The 12,891-nt window shown below is 44.6% G+C and overlaps 1 long non-coding RNA gene across 1 annotated transcript; it reads left to right on the forward strand.

The window, feature by feature from the left end:
• Nucleotides 1-601: 601 nt before the first annotated feature.
• Nucleotides 602-11,413, forward strand: LOC131345505 (uncharacterized). The gene is made up of 3 exons (XR_009203490.1): nucleotides 602-738; nucleotides 7,921-7,980; nucleotides 9,998-11,413. It is a non-coding gene; the product is annotated as an uncharacterized LOC131345505 (long non-coding RNA).
• The last annotated feature ends 1,478 nt before the right edge of the window (nucleotides 11,414-12,891 follow it).

The raw sequence follows: 12,891 nt of genomic DNA on the forward strand, positions 1-12,891 counted from the left end.
ACGTGACATCATAACTCTGACACTGACAACGTGACATCATAACTATGACACAGAACTGGTGACATCACATCCCTAACACTGACAACAAGTGACATCATAACTATGACAGAACAAGTGACATCACATCTCTGACACAGAACAACAAGTGACATCACAACTCTGATTCTGACAAGTGACATTACAACACTGACACTGAGAACAAGTGGCACCACAACTTTAACAGAGCAAGTGACATCAGAACTCTGACTCCCTGAGATGTTCTGTGTAACTTAATGTGTAATATGTTGCTTTAAATCCTCATTTTATTCCCTACAGCTACAATACCCACAGGGATTTTTCACCATGTTCTGCTCTACAGCACATCAGATTCCTCGCTGTGGTTCAGCATTAACCTTTCCACAAGATCTCAAGAAAAAGTAAATAACAGAGTGGTGTAAGATTCTTATCACAGGGATCTTGTAGCATTCAAAATGAGGCATGACTTTGGTTTTTGTTTATTTAACAATTCAAGTGTGCAGGGAATAAAAAGCCAACAGAGTCGTTCTGCATTATTCATCTCGAGCTGAAAGATAGCAAATCAAGCACAAATTTCTCCCTGCCACCTGAACACCTTTCATTAATTCCTCACACTCAGTCACTGGAAGACTGGAATGTGGTTTGTGTTTCAGAGTGTCAGGAACGAAGACAAGGCTTTTGTGAACGTTTCTCTACAGGAACACGTCCTTTACAACTTTCAAGGTAGATGAAATGTCAGCGTTTCGGCTTTTAACAGGACTTACAAAAAGTCCTTTATGTGACGCATGCCTCAGTTAAACTCAGAAGCTTGTCTGAATGTTTCAAAACCTGATCAAGAAAAGAAAGTAAAAGTTTATAGACCTCACTTTATTAGCTGACTTTATTTTCTTCTTTTAATTTTCTTTGCCATTTCAAAGGCTTAACACGCTTTCCTGAAATTTAGCTAGTAAACTGACTTTTACAGCTATCTCCCTTAAACGTTTCTGTTTATTTGTCCAATCAGAGTCAAATGTGGATGATTAAATAGGAGAATGTTTTCATTCAGTGACTCAGGAGGTCACTAGAGATGCTGTACTGGCTTTGTGCCGTGTTTCCTCAGAACACCAAACACAGCAAACATAAAAGCAGAGCAGAACAGAACAGAACAGAACAGAGCAGAGCAGAGCAGAACAGAACAGAGCAAAACAGAGCAGAGCAGAACAGAACAGAACAGAGCAGAGCAGAGCAGAACAGAGCAGAACAGAGCAGAACAGAGCAGAGCAGAGCAGAGCAGAGCAGAACAGAACAGAGCAGAGCAGAACAGAGCAGAACAGAGCAGAACAGAGCAGAACAGAGCAGAGCAGAGCAGAGCAGAGCAGAGCAGAGCAGAACAGAACAGAGCAGAACAGAGCAGAACAGAGCAGAGCAGAACAGAACAGAACAGAGCAGAACAGAGCAGAGCAGAGCAGAACAGAACAGAGCAGAACAGAGCAGAGCAGAGCAGAGCAGAACAGAACAGAGCAGAATAGGGCAGGGCAGAACAGAACAGAACAGAGTAGAACAGAACAGAGCAGAACGGAGCAGAACGGAACGGAACAGAGCACAGCAGAGCAGAACAGAGCAGAGCAGAGCAGAACAGAACAGAGCAGAACAGAGCAGAGCAGAGCAGAGCAGAGCAGAGCAGAGCAGAACAGAACAGAGCAGAACAGAGCAGAGCAGAACAGAGCAGAGCAGAACAGAACAGAACAGAGCAGAACAGAGCAGAGCAGAGCAGAGCAGAGCAGAGCAGAGCAGAACAGAACAGAACAGAACAGAACAAAGCAGAACCGAGCAGAGCAGAACAGAACAGAACAGAGCAGAGCAGAGCAGAGCAGAGCAGAACAGAACAAAGCAGAACAGAGCAGAACAGAACAAAGCAGAACAGAGCAGAACAGAACAGAGCAGAACTGAACAGAGCAGAGCAGAGCAGAACAGAACAGAACAGAACAGAGCAGAACAGAACAGAACAGAACAGAACAGAACAGAGCAGAGCAGAGCAGAGCAGAGCAGAGCAGAACAGAGCAGATCTGAACAGAACAGAACAGAACAGAGCAGAGCAGAACAGAGCAGAACAGAACAGAACAGAACAGAGCAGAGCAGAGCAGAGCAGAGCAGAGCAGAACAGAGCAAAACAGAGCAGAGCAGAACAGAGCAAAACAGAGCAGAGCAGAACAGAACAGAACAGAGCAGAGCAGAGCAGAGCAGAACAGAGCAGAACAGAGCAGAACAGAGCAGAGCAGAGCAGAGCAGAACAGAGCAGAACAGAGCAGAGCAGAACAGAGCAGAGCAGAACAGAGCAGAGCAGAGCAGAGCAGAGCAGAACAGAGCAGAGCAGAACAGAGCAGATCTGAACAGAGCAGAGCAGATCAGAGCAGAGCAGAACAGAGCAGGACAGTGCAGAACAGAACAGAGCTGAACAGAGCAGAACTGAGCAGAGCAGATCTGAACAGAGCAGAGCAGAATAGGGCAGGGCAGAACAGAACAGAACAGAGTAGAACAGAACAGAGCAGAACGGAGCAGAACGGAACGGAACAGAGCACAGCAGAGCAGAACAGAGCAGAGCAGAGCAGAACAGAACAGAGCAGAGCAGAGCAGAGCAGAGCAGAGCAGAGCAGAGCAGAGCAGAGCAGAGCAGAACAGAACAGAGCAGAACAGAGCAGAGCAGAGCAGAGCAGAGCAGAACAGAGCAGAACAGAGCAGAACAGAGCAGAGCAGAGCAGAACAGAGCAGAACAGAGCAGAGCAGAACAGAACAGAGCAGAACAGAACAGAACAGAGCAGAGCAGAACAGAGCAGAGCAGAACAGAACAGAACAGAGCAGAGCAGAGCAGAGCAGAAAGGAGCAGAACAGAACAGAGCAGAGCAGAGCAGAAAGGAGCAGAACAGAACAGAGCAGAACAGAGCAGAACTGAACAGAACAGAGCAGAACAGAGCAGAGCAGAGCAGAGCAGAACAGAACAGAAAAGAGCATAACAGAACAGAACAGAGCAGAACAGAGCAGAACTGAACAGAACAGAACAGAACAGAACAGAGCAGAGCAGAGCAGAGCAGAGCAGAGCAGAACAGAACAGAAAAGAGCATAACAGAACAGAACAGAGCAGAACAGAACAGAACAGAGCAGAGCAGAGCAGAGCAGAGCAGAGCAGAACAGAAAAGAGCAGAACAGAACAGAACAGAGCAGAGCAGAGCAGAACAGAACAGAACAGAACAGAGCAGAACTGAACAGAGCAGAGCAGAACAGAGCAGAACAGAACAGAACAGAACAGAGCAGAGCAGAGCAGAAAAGAGCAGAACAGAACAGAACAGAGCAGAGCAGAGCAGAACAGAACAGAGCAGAGCAGAGCAGAGCAGAGCAGAGCAGAGCAGAACTGAACTGAACAGAACAGAGCAGAGCAGAGCAGAACAGAAAAGAGCAGAACAGAACAGAGCAGAGCAGAGCAGAGCAGAACAGAAAAGAGCAGAACAGAACAGAACAGAGCAGAGCAGAACAGAGCAGAACTGAACAGAGCAGAGCAGAACAGAACAGAACAGAACAGAACAGAACAGAACAGAACAAAACAGAACAGAACAGAGCAGAGCAGAACAGAACAGAATAGAACAGAGCAGAACAGAGCAGAACAGAGCAGAGCAGAGCAGAACAGAACAGAGCAGAACAGAACAGAGCAGAACAGAACAGAGCAGAGCAGAACAGAACAGAACAGAGCAGAGCAGAACAGAGCAGAGCAGAAAGGAGCAGAACAGAACAGAGCAGAGCAGAGCAGAACTGAACAGAACAGAACAGAGCAGAAAAGAGCAGAAAGGAGCAGAACAGAACAGAGCAGAACTGAACAGAGCAGAGCAGAGCAGAGCAGAACAGAGCAGATCTGAACAGAGCAGAGCAGAGCAGAACAGAGCAGATCTGAACAGAGCAGAGCAGAGCAGAACAGAACAGAGCAGAGCAGAGCAGAGCAGAGCAGAACAGAGCAGATCTGAACAGAGCAGAACAGAACAGAACAGAGCAGAGCAGAACAGAGCAGAACAGAACAGAGCAGAACAGAGCAGAACAGAGCAGAGCAGAACAGAGCAGAGCAGAGCAGAGCAGAGCAGATCTGAACAGAGCAGAGCAGAACAGAACAGAACAGAGCAGAGCAGAACAGAGCAGATCTGAACAGAGCAGAACAGAACAGAGCAGAACAGAACAGAACAGAGCAGAACAGAGCAGAACAGAGCAGAACAGAGCAGAGCAGAGCAGAGCAGAGCAGAACAGAGCAGAGCAGAACAGAGCAGATCTGAACAGAGCAGAGCAGAACAGAGCAGAGCAGAGCAGAACAGAGCAGATCTGAACAGAACAGAGCAGAGCAGAGCAGAGCAGATCTGAACAGAGCAGAGCAGAACAGAGCAGAGCAGAGCAGAACTGAACAGAGCAGAGCAGAACAGAGCAGATCTGAACAGAGCAGAGCAGAGCAGAACAGAGCAGAGCAGAACTGAACAGAACAGAACAGAACAGAGCAGAGCAGAGCAGAGCAGAGCAGAGCAGAGCAGAGCAGATCTGAACAGAGCAGAGCAGAACAGAGCAGAGCAGAGCAGAGCAGAGCAGAGCAGAACTGAACAGAGCAGAGCAGAGCAGAACAGAGCAGATCTGAACAGAGCAGAGCAGAGCAGAGCAGAACAGAGCAGATCTGAACAGAGCAGAACAGAACAGAGCAGAGCAGAGCAGAGCAGAACTGAACAGAGCAGAGCAGAACAGAGCAGAGCAGAGCAGAGCAGAGCAGAACAGAGCAGAACAGAGCAGAACAGAGCAGAGCAGAGCAGAGCAGAACAGAGCAGAACAGAGCAGAGCAGAACAGAACAGAACAGAACAGAACAGAGCAGAGCAGAACAGAGCAGAGCAGAACAGAACAGAACAGAACAGAGCAGAGCAGAGCAGAGCAGAAAGGAGCAGAACAGAACAGAGCAGAGCAGAGCAGAAAGGAGCAGAACAGAACAGAGCAGAACAGAGCAGAACTGAACAGAACAGAGCAGAACAGAGCAGAGCAGAGCAGAACAGAACAGAAAAGAGCATAACAGAACAGAACAGAGCAGAACAGAGCAGAGCAGAACAGAACAGAACAGAGCAGAGCAGAGCAGAGCAGAGCAGAGCAGAGCAGAGCAGAGCAGAACAGAACAGAAAAGAGCATAACAGAACAGAACAGAGCAGAGCAGAGCAGAGCAGAGCAGAACAGAAAAGAGCAGAACAGAACAGAGCAGAGCAGAGCAGATCAGAGCAGAACAGAACAGAACAGAGCAGAACTGAACAGAGCAGAGCAGAACAGAGCAGAACAGAACAGAACAGAGCAGAGCAGAGCAGAAAAGAGCAGAACAGAACAGAACAGAACAGAGCAGAACAGAACAGAGCAGAGCAGAGCAGAGCAGAACTGAACTGAACAGAACAGAGCAGAGCAGAGCAGAGCAGAGCAGAGCAGAACAGAAAAGAGCAGAACAGAACAGAGCAGAGCAGAGCAGAACAGAAAAGAGCAGAACAGAACAGAGCAGAACAGAGCAGAACTGAACAGAGCAGAGCAGAACAGAACAGAACAGAACAGAACAGAACAGAACAGAACAAAACAGAACAGAACAGAGCAGAGCAGAACAGAACAGAACAGAATAGAACAGAGCAGAACAGAGCAGAACAGAGCAGAGCAGAACAGAACAGAACAGAGCAGAACAGAACAGAGCAGAGCAGAGCAGAACAGAACAGAACAGAGCAGAGCAGAGCAGAACAGAACAGAACAGAGCAGAGCAGAACAGAACAGAGCAGAACAGAGCAGAGCAGAAAGGAGCAGAACAGAACAGAGCAGAGCAGAGCAGAACTGAACAGAACAGAACAGAGCAGAAAAGAGCAGAAAGGAGCAGAACAGAACAGAGCAGAACTGAACAGAACAGAGCAGAGCAGAGCAGAGCAGAAAGGAGCAGAACAGAACAGAGCAGAACAGAGCAGAACTGAACAGAACAGAACAGAGCAGAGCAGAGCAGAGCAGAGCAGAGCAGAACAGAAAAGAGCATAACAGAACAGAACAGAACAGAACAGAGCAGAGCAGAGCAGAGCAGAGCAGAACAGAACAGAACAGAGCAGAACTGAACAGAGCAGAGCAGAACAGAGCAGAGCAGAGCAGAGCAGAACAGAACAGAACAGAACAGAACAGAGCAGAACTGAACAGAGCAGAGCAGAACAGAGCAGAGCAGAACAGAACAGAACAGAGCAGAACAGAGCAGAGCAGAGCAGAGCAGAACAGAACAGAGCAGAACAGAACAGAACAGAACAGAACAGAGCAGAGCAGAGCAGAACAGAACAGAAAAGAGCAGAACAGAACAGAGCAGAGCAGAGCAGAACAGAACAGAACAGAACAGAACAGAGCAGAGCAGAGCAGAGCAGAACAGAGCAGAACTGAACAGAGCAGAGCAGAGCAGAGCAGAGCAGAACTGAACAGAACAGAACAGAACAGAACAGAACAGAACAGAACAGAACAGAACAGAACAGAGCAGAACAGAGCAGAACTGAACAGAACAGAGCAGAACAGAGCAGAACTGAACAGAACAGAACAGAGCAGAACAGAGCAGAACTGAACAGAACAGAACAGAACAGAGCAGAGCAGAACAGAACAGAAAAGAGCATAACAGAACAGAACAGAGCAGAACAGAGCAGAACAGAGCAGAGCAGAACAGAACAGAACAGAGCAGAACAGAGCAGAGCAGAGCAGAGCAGAGCAGAACTGAACAGAACAGAACAGAACAGAGCAGAACAGAGCAGAACTGAACAGAGCAGAGCAGAACTGAACAGAACAGAACAGAACAGAGCAGAACAGAGCAGAACTGAACAGAACAGAGCAGAGCAGAACAGAACTGAACAGAACAGAACAGAACAGAACAGAACAGAACAGAGCAGAACAGAGCAGAACTGAACAGAACAGAACAGAGCAGAACAGAACAGAACAGAGCAGAGCAGAGCAGAGCAGAACTGAACAGAACAGAACAGAGCAGAACAGAACTGAACAGAACAGAACAGAACAGAACAGAGCAGAACAGAGCAGAACTGAACAGAACAGAACAGAGCAGAACAGAACAGAACAGAACAGAACAGAGCAGAGCAGAACAGAACAGAACAGAACAGAACAGAGCAGAACAGAGCAGAACTGAACAGAACAGAACAGAACAGAGCAGAACAGAACAGAACAGAACAGAACAGAACAGAACAAAATGAAAACCCAGCAACTCTTACCCAAATGGAGCTCAATTCTAGAGGGCGTGTCACTCTGTGTAATCACATGACACAATCGTCACTGGTCTGCTGCATGAATCTACAGACTGTTCAGTTCCAGTTCATCCCACAGGAGTTCAGTGAGTCAGGGCTCTGTGCAGGACACTCCAGTTCTTGCAGTCCAACCTTCACATCCACATCATGTCTTCATGGAGCTCAAGCTCATGCTGCCTCTTAGTTCCAGGGAAGGAAAATTGTAAAGCTAAATCATATAGAGACGTTCTATACAACTGTCTGCCTGTAACTTTGTGGAAATGGTTTAGGGAAGAACCGAATACAGGTGTGATGGTCAGGGTGCACATACTTTTGGTCATATAGTGTATGGGTTTCATCTTGAGTAAAACTTTTGTCTATGACCAAGATGTTTGCCAAATTTGCCAAATTTCTTAAACAAATCTCATAAATCACGGCTTGGAGTCGTTACTCAAGCTACATTGACGCAGTTTCTTTCTTTCTGTTGCGTCTATGCTAAATAATAGTTCTGATTCAGAAGAAACACTGAAACTTAAAGCTTATCTTTAATGGCCTATCGAAATAATAGATGTAATGTCTTTTTTTTACTTTAACAAAAGAGTAAAAAATAGCTTATTGTGTTCTCTGGTGTCTGTATTGCAGGTGATGGATTGCTTTGCTGCTAATGGATCCCCAAATGAAATTTTCGCAGGAGGCCTGAAGGTTAGCTGCCAATCACACACACTCAGAACATCAATTTTTCTTTAACCTCCTGCCTCTTTCCTGCCCTTTTCCCTCATATATTATCATCGTCTTTACTTTCTCCATCTAGTTAACAAAAAGTACAAGTTTCTTTTGTACGTTACACAAAGAGCCGACAGTCTCTTCTTTGTCGGGGTCAGAAAAGGACAACACCTTTCAAAGAGTAGATGAAGGGTCAATAACGTTCTCTCTGGAAGCTAACCTTATAGTTAAAACCTGCTTTTATATTACAGGATGAGTTGAAGATAATCCGGATGGATATGCTTAGGGACTTTGTGAATTTATTTATCCCACAGTGCTGTTGAATTCTGGATTCTGATTGGTCAGAAGGTAATGATGATTACAGGTTTATATTAATGAGCCAATTCTATATTAACAACATAAACTTTTTTTTGGTAAATGATCCCCACAGACACATTGAAAAACTTTGATTTTGGGACATTTTCTCCTACTTCGGCCTACTCGCAACCGCTCCAAGTGGGTCTCGAACCCAGGTCTTCAGCATGTGAGGCAGGTGCTCTAACAAGGAGGCTAAAGACTGCAGACCCTAGCGTCAGTCGCTAGTCTGCCTATTGAGATCAGGGGAGTGAGGTTTACCTCCACAGCAACTTCCGCTGGCCTCCGTTACACTCACCCCCCAAAACCTCACTCCCATCTGGGTCACACCACCAATGAAACCCTGCCAGGTCCTTCTTGCAACCGCTCCAAGCGGGTCTCAAACCCATGTCTCCAGCATGTGAGGCGGGCACTCTAACAATGAGGCTAAAGACTACAGAGCCTAGCGTCAGTCGCTAGTTCGCCTATTGAGAGCAGGGGAGTGAGGTTTACCTGCACAGCACCTTCTGATGGCCTCCATTACACATGGAAGGAGTCTCCAGCTGCATTTTTGGTCTTATTAACTGCAGGAGAGAAATAATTATGAAAGCTTGTTAAAGAACCGATTGATTATAGCTGCTAGAACGTAAGAACGTACCATGTGGATGTTCCATGGTGTAACTATAAATGAACAAAAAGTGATGGTTTTGGCAAATTGCTGTTGTCTAAAATTAATAAAATAATCACAGTGGTAAAGGAAGCTCCACTTCGGCAAACCACAGGGCTTTTGATTATTTTCCTGTAAAAGCACAACATATTTTATTCCTTACATACTAGATGAATAAACCGTGCATTAAAAAAACAGCTGCATCTCACATCCTGGGTGTAAATTTTTTATTTCACGTAAGATAAGATGTTTGTTCATGGACATTACTATTCAAGGATCTAATTAGAGGAGAAGAATCTGTTTTAATGATCAAGCCTGAGCTTCAGAGTTAATATATCTTCCCACAGGGCGAATAAGTCTATGTATGTCCTTGGACTAACACAGAGACAATAATCTGACAATATAGAGCAAGGACACACACACACACACACACGCTATCCTGATGTGATCTGGGAAGTCCAGTGAGCCTGAAGGAGCTGACTGTCATTAAATCATGCCCTCAAGCAGGGCTCTATACCTTAAGCTGTAAGAACTAGCATAACTTCAAGGTTCTCCGACTCCAGACACATCTGATTGGTCCCAGAGGTTAATTATTAAGCTTTTCACGAGCAGGGTCGGATGTGATGGGAGTCTGGAAAGCTTGAAACAGTACAGGACAGAAAGCGCACGTGACTAGAACCATCACAAATGAGCTCATGTATGTCATTCGAGTATTTCTGATAATCCTGGCTTGAGTGGGTCAACACAAGTACATCATCAGTCTGTTATCCACAACAGGGAGGAGGTGATAAACCCAGAGGAAATACCAGAACACACAAGTACATAAGAAAAAGCTTTGATGTTAACACTAGGAAGACTTTGCAGTGACGCAAGACACAGAAGCTACAGGGACATGACGGGGATTTAAAGGTTCAGGACACATGATGGGAGTCTGAGACTATTTCTCACCAGTTTACCAAAGTAACAACTTTAATCACCATTTTTCTTTCTCTGCAGTGGATGTGGAGTTTATTCTGTGAACACTGGTATCCTGGAGCCATGAGACACCATCACGACCTGCAGCATGGACCTTCTTCTTTATTAAGAAAAGATTGAAAGTTGTGCAGATATTGGAAAATAATCAATGACATGCTGGAGTGATGGAGAAACAGGTTAACAGTGAGAATGCTGGCTTAATGGTTAAGAAATTAATTAGAAGATCAAGGTTCAAGCCCCAGTATTGCCAAGCTGCCTCTTTTGGGCTCTTAACCCAATCTACCCCAGGGTTCTTCATCATAGCTGACCTCATGCTCTGACCTCTACTTAACAAGCTGGGATGCCACACCCTGGAGTATTTAGTTCTTCTTATATCGAAGCAACTTTCCAATAATGACAATAATTTTACCCTGCACTGATACTACACTGGTGTCGAACACATCGTTTCAGCTTTAGCTTGCCTGTTTTTGGCCTTTTGAGCTCATCTGTAAACAAGGAACGTGTTTGAGCTTGACCTCAGTCTATTAAAAACAGCGTCAGGTAACAGGATGTTTGTATGTGCACCTGCTACGAGGCAATTTCGCTCATTTTGCTTTGCTTCCTGATTTTGCCCCCAGAGGCCAGACGCAGATGGGAGGAAATTAATGTGATCCCTGAGCGGGAGAACACATCTGTATCTGTATGCATATTCTGGTTGTTGGTAATAACTGGCGAGACGGGGCGAGAATTGGCCTCAGGTCTAGATTTGAGACGTGAGCGGGAAGACCGTCATGTCCAGAAAATTGTCATTACCCCTTCCATACAGTGCCTCGCATTAGCTGGCGGAAATTGTTTTTGGCCTGCAGCCTGGCCTCAGAAATATACACAATCAAGGCCGAGATTATAGGTTCTTTTCACAGCAGGACGTACGTAAAGCAAATATCACGAAATGGCTCGTGTGTTAAAGACGGTGCTGGACAAAATGTACCCAGTAATAGAACACAACCAGGACCAAACTGATGCATGCTTTAGCCTGAGCCTCAGACCTCCAAATTTACATTTGGCATTTGGCAGACGAATCCAAATCATTCAAACCATATGAAATAAGTACTTAAATAATCGGTCCAGCAGTTGGAAGTTAAGTAGCCTTTATGTATATACATTACTGCACAGTGAAATACTCTCTTCACATATCCCATCCTTGGAGGGTTGGGGTCAGAGCACAGGGTCAGCCATGATGCAGTGCCTATGGAGCAGGGGTGGGTTGGGATCCCTGCTCAAGGGCCCAACAGTGGGAGCTTGGTGGTGAACCCCAATCTTCTGATCAACAACTCAGAGCCTCAACCACTTGAGCTACCACTGCATTTCTGGTGACATGTGACCAATATAGTCAGTCTGTCTATCTATCTATCTATCTATCTATCTATCTATCTATCTATCTATCTATCTATCTATCTATCTATCTATCTATCTATCTATCTATCATCATTGTGTCTCTTTGAGAATGTAGATTTTCTGTATAGCTGCTGTGTGACAATGTACACTGATAAACTCTCTATACAATTAAACCTGAATTGCATTGACCTGAGATGCAGTAATGTGGGCTTTTGATTTTATGATCATGATACTGGACAACCAAATATAAGAAAAAAGAAACAAACAAAAATCACTGCATATCATTAAGGAGTACTTTGTGATTCATGGTAAGAAAAACATTTTCTTCAGTTATGACCTGAGTATCTGTGTTGTTTTTGGTATAAAGAAAATAAAAGTTTTATTTTTGGAACAGTTGTTGATGTAGATTTAGGTTTCAGACAATGGTTCAAAGCCCAGAAGCCCTGACCAGTGGTGTTGGTGGTGGTGGAGGTGGTGGTGAAGCCCATGTTGCTGGTTCCATCAAGAACAACCTTGTTAGACTTAAAAGCAGGCATATTTCCTCATTTCTAAAGCCATTATAATTGATTACTAAACAAAATCCATGCAGATCATACGTGTAATCACTTACTAGACTGTGTTGTATTTAGAAGTGGCTATTTCTTTGTATCTGGTTTCAAAATATATTAAGCTAGCATTGACATCCTCGCCTTTTTGAATCAATTTATTTCTCTCCACTAAATCTGCCCTTTAAAAAAAATCTTTATTCATTTGAATCATTTGAAGCATCATTTCCCTCCTCCCTCTTTCATCGTAACCTCGTCACTTAAATCCTGAGAGGATTCGCTCTTCTGTTTTATCAGTGCTCCTCATTTCCTACAATGCCTTTCACAGAAGTAGACGTTTTATTTTATGCCGAAAGTAACACTCTGTTATACATTAAAGGAAGTCCTTGGTACAGAAAACGAATCAATCAAAAACATTTTAATCGAGCGACATTTTAATTTAACGCTATTGTTCTTACATCAGGCCTCATTTATCAAACTGGGCGCAGATGAATTCGTGGCTAAATCGCTCACAGGAGAATTTACACCAGAAAACTGGTGTTTATTAAAATCCAGTTAAATAGACACGAGTTCCTGAGTGTGTGGAACTAATTTAAATCTCAGCTGGTCGGATTCAAAAGAAATAACTGATGATGAGTGACTGCAATTTTAGTCCCGAAACTTCGGAAACGTTGCTTCATGTTAATGACTTTTCATTAATAAGAAAGCAATCCAAAAGAAAGCCATAAATTATGCCAAATAGAATTAGACACGATAAAAGCAAAAGTAATGGCACCCTATGTAAGATGTGTGTGTTGGTAGCTGCAGTGGCTGAGATGCATTATTGGAAGATTCACAGCATTGTTTTGTCGTTATTTTTTTTGTCATTTTTCAGCTCTCTGTGAGCATAACCTTTTATGAAGTTTTATGGGCGTGGCTAATTATCAATGTGAACATGCTTGATCACTGATGGCTGTTTGGGGTTTATTATTATATAGACATGAGTATGAAAAGAGT

Source organism: Hemibagrus wyckioides, linkage group LG24, assembly GCF_019097595.1.
Source record: "Hemibagrus wyckioides isolate EC202008001 linkage group LG24, SWU_Hwy_1.0, whole genome shotgun sequence".
Taxonomy (NCBI): Eukaryota; Metazoa; Chordata; class Actinopteri; order Siluriformes; family Bagridae; genus Hemibagrus; species Hemibagrus wyckioides.